The sequence below is a fragment of the Schistocerca gregaria genome, unplaced genomic scaffold (assembly GCF_023897955.1).
Source record: "Schistocerca gregaria isolate iqSchGreg1 unplaced genomic scaffold, iqSchGreg1.2 ptg001059l, whole genome shotgun sequence".
Lineage (NCBI taxonomy): Eukaryota > Metazoa > Arthropoda > Insecta > Orthoptera > Acrididae > Schistocerca > Schistocerca gregaria.
This window is the reverse complement of record NW_026062405.1, coordinates 175001-182500: the sequence shown is the minus strand read 5'-3', so window position 1 is coordinate 182500 and position 7500 is coordinate 175001. Positions and strand designations below refer to the sequence as shown.

The following is a 7500-nucleotide window of genomic DNA, read 5'->3' as shown; positions in this document are numbered from 1 at the left end:
CCCCCCCCCCCACTCTCTCTGCCCCCTTCCCACACAATACCGAATTTAACCAAGATTATCGCTTAACCTAACTGTGGATGTACCAGATTATCGCTTAACCTAACTGTGGCTGTACCAGATTATCGCTTAACCTAACTGTGGCTGTACCAGATTATCGCTTAACCTAACTGTGGCTGTACCAGATTATCGCTTAACCTAACTGTGGCTGTACCAGATTATCGCTTAACCTAACTGTGGCTGTACCAGATTATCGCTTAACCTAACTGTGGCTGTACCAGATTATCGCTTAACCTAACTGTGGCTGTACCAGATTATCGCTTAACCTAACTGTGGCTGTACCAGATTATCGCTTAACATAACTGTGGCTGTACCAGATTATCGCTTAACCTAACTGTGGCTGTACCAGATTATCGCTTAACCTAACTGTGGCTGTACCAGATTATCGCTTAACCTAACTGTGGCTGTACCAGATTATCGCTTAACCTAACTGTGGCTGTACCAGATTATCGCTTAACCTAACTGTGGCTGTACCAGATTATCGCTTAACCTAACTGTGGATGTACCAGATTATCGCTTAACCTAACTGTGGTTGTACCAGATTATCCCTTAACCTAACTCAATTTGCCCCTTAACCTAACTCAATTTGCCCCTTAACCTAACTCAATTTGCCCCTTAACCTAACTCAATTTGCCCCTTAACCTAACTCAATTTGCCCCTTAACCTAACTCAATTTGCCCCTTAACCTAACTCAATTTGCCCCTTAACCTAACTCAATTTGCCCCTTAACCTAACTCAATTTGCCCCTTAACCTAACTCAATTTGCCCCTTAACCTAACTCAATTTGCCCCTTAACCTAACTCAATTTGCCCCTTAACCTAACTCAATTTGCCCCTTAACCTAACTCAATTTGCCCCTTAACCTAACTCAATTTGCCCCTTAACCTAACTCAATTTGCCCCTTAACCTAACTCAAGTTGCCCCTTAACCTAACTCAAGTTGCCCCTTAACCTAACTCAAGTTGCCCCTTAACCTAACTCAAGTTGCCCCTTAACCTAACTCAAGTTGCCCCTTAACCTAACTCAAGTTGCCCCTTAACCTAACTCAAGTTGCCCCTTAACCTAACTCAAGTTGCCCCTTAACCTAACTCAAGTTGCCCCTTAACCTAACTCAAGTTGTCCCTTAACCTAACTCAAGTTGTCCCTTAACCTAACTCAAGTTGTCCCTTAACCTAACTCAAGTTGTCCCTTAACCTAACTCAAGTTGTCCCTTAACCTAACTCAAGTTGTCCCTTAACCTAACTCAAGTTGTCCCTTAACCTAACTCAAGTTGTCCCTTAACCTAACTCAAGTTGTCCCTTAACCTAACTCAAGTTGTCCCTTAACCTAACTCAATTTGCCCCTTAACCTAACTCAAGTTGCCCCTTAACCTAACTCAAGTTGCCCCTTAACCTAACTCAAGTTGCCCCTTAACCTAACTCAAGTTGCCCCTTAACCTAACCCACGTTGTCCCTTAACCTAACCCACGTTGTCCCTTAACCTAACCCACGTTGTCCCTTAACCTAACCCACGTTGTCCCTTAACCTAACCCACGTTGTCCCTTAACCTAACCCACGTTGTCCCTTAACCTAACCCACGTTGTCCCTTAACCTAACCCACGTTGTCCCTTAACCTAACCCACGTTGTCCCTTAACCTAACCCACGTTGTCCCTTAACCTAACCCACGTTGTCCCTTAACCTAACCCACGTTGTCCCTTAACCTAACCCACGTTGTCCCTTAACCTAACCCACGTTGTCCCTTAACCTAACCCACGTTGTCCCTTAACCTAACCCACGTTGTCCCTTTGCCTAACATAGTTCACTGCTCGGAATCTCTGGTGTCGTTGTTATCCTCATGTAGATGTCTTGCGAGTGTTGCTTACTTTCCACATATTCCCGCTATCCACTGTCAATTGTACTGCAATAGGACTATATCGGCCCCCCCCCCCTCCCTCTGTCCCTCTCTTTGTGTCTCTGTCCTCTCAAGCTGGTCGGTCTGGCGTTTGAGTGTTAAATGAGCCTCGCAGCTGTTCAGTTGCATTCAGATGTCGACGCCCTCAGTGTACGTCGTGGTATGGTCTGTGTCCATTGTCCGCTGATGTCGTACGCGTAACCCACACGCTGTACCGATCATCGGTCGTTACGTACAGAGTGAAGTAGTGTGATACGTGTGACCGTACGCTGGCTGTGCCCAACGGTGTCGAATCTCAATTTCCATATGTTGTGCTCGATGCTACTTGTCTCGTCTCCCAATAACAGCTAGGTTGCACTGTGGTACGCCGTAGAGGCGTGTGGGAGGAACGTACGAACGCATTGTATGTCACCCTGGGTCGCTGGGTGTGGTGGTGCGGTGAGTCAGGTCAGGTCAGGTCAGGTCAGGTCAGCGTGAGCCGTCTGATGTAGTGACGCGTGTATTCCGACTTTGTCGTATTGCCTCACACAAAGTGCTACCCTGGTGGACCGCGTTCCATATCTGGGACATGCCGCAGATGCCGGTTGACAGTGGATCGCGGAAGGGACATCGCATACGTGCGCGGGCCACCTTCCACGTGTTCTCTTCTGCACATGTCGCAGTGTGTATGTGGTCTGATGTAGCGTGTCGTGACACATGACATCCTGGCATGCAAGAATTGTTGAATTCGCAAATGTAGGTGGACATCTACGTTTACTGCCCAAGATACGCAAATGAACTGGAAATCCGTTGTTGAGCGGTTGTTCACGCTGGAGGTGAATCTGTAATGGCGACGATCGGTACAGCTATTAACCGGTTGTTTCAGCGGTACCCGCCACATCCACACACGTGACTAGGCCCATGTGGGTATGAAGCGATACGCGGCGGTGGCTTGGTGGGACTGTTCCCGGCCGGTGAAGGGGGGCCGCCCGGCGTGTTGGCCGCGCGCTGCGTGGGCGCACGCGCAACAGCCGGCTGGTGGGGGGCGCCGAGTGGCAGGAGCGCCAGCAGACGGGCCCGGCAGGCGGCGCAGCTACGCTGCGGCGCACCCTGCACGCGGCGCCTGGCGGCCAAAGTTGGTTCAGCCGAGCCCGGTGCGAAGCGCGGTGGACATCTGCAGTGTGCTGGTCTGATTGAGGACTGTGTGCGTTGAGGATGCGCCGCCGCCTGGCACTCGGCGCCGCGACGCCGTCTGCTGCTCGGTCGCCCCAGCGGTTCTCGCAGGTGGTTTGTATCGCAGTTGTGCGGACGTGTTGGCGCGTGCGCTGTGCTGGGAGAGTTCGCTTCTGCACCCAAGTGGGGCTTTGCCCTTGTGTGGCGCTGGCGTTGGAGCTGCCGGTCACCATAGGTGGCGCGTGTTGTCTCCCGCCGGCAATGCCACGACAGCACGCTCCCGGGCCTCTGTCGGCAGCGGCAAGCTCAGTTGGGAGCAAGGGTGTTTGCACTAAAACCGTCTACTCGCCTAACTCCGGGTGATTGCGCCTCTCTCGAAACCGACCAAGTACCTAGGACGGCGCTGCGCGCCGCCGGGACCTGAGAGGGTTTCGAGGTGTATCGTGCAGGGGAGCTCGGCCTCCTCCTGTTTGCAGAATAATTGAGCGGACGCTTGCGTGTTCGCGCGGGCCCCCGGGACACACTCCCGGGCGGCCGGCTGCTCAGCTCTAGTTGACGCAGCTCCCTGGTTGATCCTGCCAGTAGTCATATGCTTGTCTCAAAGATTAAGCCATGCATGTCTCAGTACAAGCCGCATTAAGGTGAAACCGCGAATGGCTCATTAAATCAGTTATGGTTCCTTAGATCGTACCCACGTTACTTGGATAACTGTGGTAATTCTAGAGCTAATACATGCAAACAGAGTCCCGACCAGAGATGGAAGGGACGCTTTTATTAGATCAAAACCAATCGGATTGGCTTGTCTGGTCCGTTTGCCTTGGTGACTCTGAATAACTTTGGGCTGATCGCACGGTCCTCGTACCGGCGACGCATCTTTCAAATGTCTGCCTTATCAACTGTCGATGGTAGGTTCTGCGCCTACCATGGTTGTAACGGGTAACGGGGAATCAGGGTTCGATTCCGGAGAGGGAGCCTGAGAAACGGCTACCACATCCAAGGAAGGCAGCAGGCGCGCAAATTACCCACTCCCGGCACGGGGAGGTAGTGACGAAAAATAACGATACGGGACTCATCCGAGGCCCCGTAATCGGAATGAGTACACTTTAAATCCTTTAACGAGTATCTATTGGAGGGCAAGTCTGGTGCCAGCAGCCGCGGTAATTCCAGCTCCAATAGCGTATATTAAAGTTGTTGCGGTTAAAAAGCTCGTAGTTGGATTTGTGTCCCACGCTGTTGGTTCACCGCCCGTCGGTGTTTAACTGGCATGTATCGTGGGACGTCCTGCCGGTGGGGCGAGCCGAAGGGGTGCTTTCGCGTCCCGAGGCGGACCCCGTTTAAATCCTACCAGGGTGCTCTTTGTTGAGTGTCTCGGTGGGCCGGCACGTTTACTTTGAACAAATTAGAGTGCTTAAAGCAGGCAAGCCCGCCTGAATACTGTGTGCATGGAATAATGGAATAGGACCTCGGTTCTATTTTGTTGGTTTTCGGAACCCGAGGTAATGATTAATAGGGACAGGCGGGGGCATTCGTATTGCGACGTTAGAGGTGAAATTCTTGGATCGTCGCAAGACGAACAGAAGCGAAAGCATTTGCCAAGTATGTTTTCATTAATCAAGAACGAAAGTTAGAGGTTCGAAGGCGATCAGATACCGCCCTAGTTCTAACCATAAACGATGCCAGCCAGCGATCCGCCGCAGTTCCTCCGATGACTCGGCGGGCAGCCTCCGGGAAACCAAAGCTTTTGGGTTCCGGGGGAAGTATGGTTGCAAAGCTGAAACTTAAAGGAATTGACGGAAGGGCACCACCAGGAGTGGAGCCTGCGGCTTAATTTGACTCAACACGGGAAACCTCACCAGGCCCGGACACCGGAAGGATTGACAGATTGATAGCTCTTTCTTGATTCGGTGGGTGGTGGTGCATGGCCGTTCTTAGTTGGTGGAGCGATTTGTCTGGTTAATTCCGATAACGAACGAGACTCTAGCCTGCTAACTAGTCGCGTGACATCCTTCGTGCTGTCAGCGATTACTTTTCTTCTTAGAGGGACAGGCGGCTTCTAGCCGCACGAGATTGAGCAATAACAGGTCTGTGATGCCCTTAGATGTTCTGGGCCGCACGCGCGCTACACTGAAGGAATCAGCGTGTCTTCCTAGGCCGAAAGGTCGGGGTAACCCGCTGAACCTCCTTCGTGCTAGGGATTGGGGCTTGCAATTGTTCCCCATGAACGAGGAATTCCCAGTAAGCGCGAGTCATAAGCTCGCGTTGATTACGTCCCTGCCCTTTGTACACACCGCCCGTCGCTACTACCGATTGAATGATTTAGTGAGGTCTTCGGACTGGTACGCGGCATCGACTCTGTCGTTGCCGATGCTACCGGAAAGATGACCAAACTTGATCATTTAGAGGAAGTAAAAGTCGTAACAAGGTTTCCGTAGGTGAACCTGCGGAAGGATCATTACCGACTAGACTGCATGTCTTTCGATGTGCGTGTCGTGTCGCGCAACACGCTACCTGTACGGCAGTGGCCGTGCGCCGCGTGCGGAACCACGCGTGCCTCTCAAAACTAGCGGAAGTGTTGTTGTTGTGTGGTACGAGCGCTGAAGCTCTGGAGCGGCTGGCCTGCGGTACCTGGCGCCTGGCGCCGGTTTTGAATGACGTTCGCCCGAGTGCCTGTCCGCTCCGGTGTGGAGCCGTACGACGCCCATCGGCTGTGAGGCCGTTGGACACAAAAAAATAGTGGAACAGGGGCCGTCAGACGCCTCAGTCCCGCAAATGCTACTGTCTTGAAAGAGACAGTGGGAGACTGAAAAGGAAAAGATCACCCAGGACGGTGGATCACTCGGCTCGTGGGTCGATGAAGAACGCAGCAAATTGCGCGTCGACATGTGAACTGCAGGACACATGAACATCGACGTTTCGAACGCACATTGCGGTCCATGGATTCCGTTCCCGGGCCACGTCTGGCTGAGGGTCGGCTACGTATACTGAAGCGCGCGGCGTTTGTCCCGCTTCGGAGACGTGGGAGTGTCGTGGTCGCCTGTGTGGCCGGCCGCGTCTCCTTAAACGTGCGATGCGCGCCCGTCGCCTGGCGGTTCGCATACCGGTACTTTCTCGGTAGCGTGCACAGCCGGCTGGCGGTGTGGCGTGCGACACCTCGTACAACGACCTCAGAGCAGGCGAGACTACCCGCTGAATTTAAGCATATTACTAAGCGGAGGAAAAGAAACTAACAAGGATTCCCCCAGTAGCGGCGAGCGAACAGGGAAGAGTCCAGCACCGAACCCCGCAGGCTGCCGCCTGTCGTGGCATGTGGTGTTTGGGAGGGTCCACTACCCCGACGCCTCGCGCCGAGCCCAAGTCCAACTTGAATGAGGCCACGGCCCGTAGAGGGTGCCAGGCCCGTAGCGGCCGGTGCGAGCGTCGGCGGGACCTCTCCTTCGAGTCGGGTTGCTTGAGAGTGCAGCTCCAAGTGGGTGGTAAACTCCATCTGAGACTAAATATGACCACGAGACCGATAGCGAACAAGTACCGTGAGGGAAAGTTGAAAAGAACTTTGAAGAGAGAGTTCAAAAGTACGTGAAACCGTTCTGGGGTAAACGTGAGAAGTCCGAAAGGTCGAACGGGTGAGATTCACGCCCATCCGGCCACTGGCCCCCGCCCTCGGCAGATGGGGCCGGCCGCCCGCGCGGAGCAATCCGCGGCGGGGTCGTGTCCGGTTGCCTTTCCACTCGCCGCGGGGTGGGGCCGTTCCGGTGTGCGGTGGGCCGCACTTCTCCCCTAGTAGGACGTCGCGACCCGCTGGGTGCCGGCCTACGGCCCGGGTGCGCAGCCTGTCCTTCCGCGGGCCTCGGTTCGCGTCTGTTGGGCAGAGCCCCGGTGTCCTGGCTGGCTGCTCGGCGGTATATCTGGAGGAGTCGATTCGCCCCTTTGGGCGCTCGGGCTCCCGGCAAGCGCGCGCGGTTCTTCCCGGATGACGGACCTACCTGGCCCGGCCCCGGACCCGCGCCGCTGTTGGCTCGGGATGCTCTCGGGCGGAATAATCGCTCCCGTCAGCGGCGCTTCAGCTTTGGACAATTTCACGACCCGTCTTGAAACACGGACCAAGGAGTCTAACATGTGCGCGAGTCATTGGGCTGTACGAAACCTAAAGGCGTAATGAAAGTGAAGGTCTCGCCTTGCGCGGGCCGAGGGAGGATGGGGCTTCCCCGCCCTTCACGGGGCGGCGGCCTCCGCACTCCCGGGGCGTCTCGTCCTCATTGCGAGGTGAGGCGCACCTAGAGCGTACACGTTGGGACCCGAAAGATGGTGAACTATGCCTGGCCAGGACGAAGTCAGGGGAAACCCTGATGGAGGTCCGTAGCGATTCTGACGTGCAAATCGATCGTCGGAGCTGGGTATAGGGGCG

General features: G+C 54.4%; 3 non-coding genes across 3 annotated transcripts in view; all 3 read left to right on the top strand.

Annotated features, from left to right (window-relative positions):
• The first annotated feature begins 3660 nt into the window (after positions 1-3660).
• Positions 3661-5553, top strand: LOC126327823 (small subunit ribosomal RNA). The gene has a single exon (XR_007561503.1). It is a non-coding gene; the product is annotated as a small subunit ribosomal RNA (ribosomal RNA).
• Positions 5554-5914: 361 nt separating this feature from the next.
• On the top strand, positions 5915-6069 carry LOC126327780 (5.8S ribosomal RNA). The gene has a single exon (XR_007561463.1). It is a non-coding gene; the product is annotated as a 5.8S ribosomal RNA (ribosomal RNA).
• A 188-nt stretch (positions 6070-6257) lies between these two features.
• Positions 6258-7500, top strand: part of LOC126327744 (large subunit ribosomal RNA) — a 4222-nt gene continuing 2979 nt past the window's right edge. Inside the window, exon 1 of the ribosomal RNA XR_007561431.1 lies at positions 6258-7500. This exon is cut by the window's right edge and continues 2979 nt beyond it. This is a non-coding gene — a ribosomal RNA (large subunit ribosomal RNA).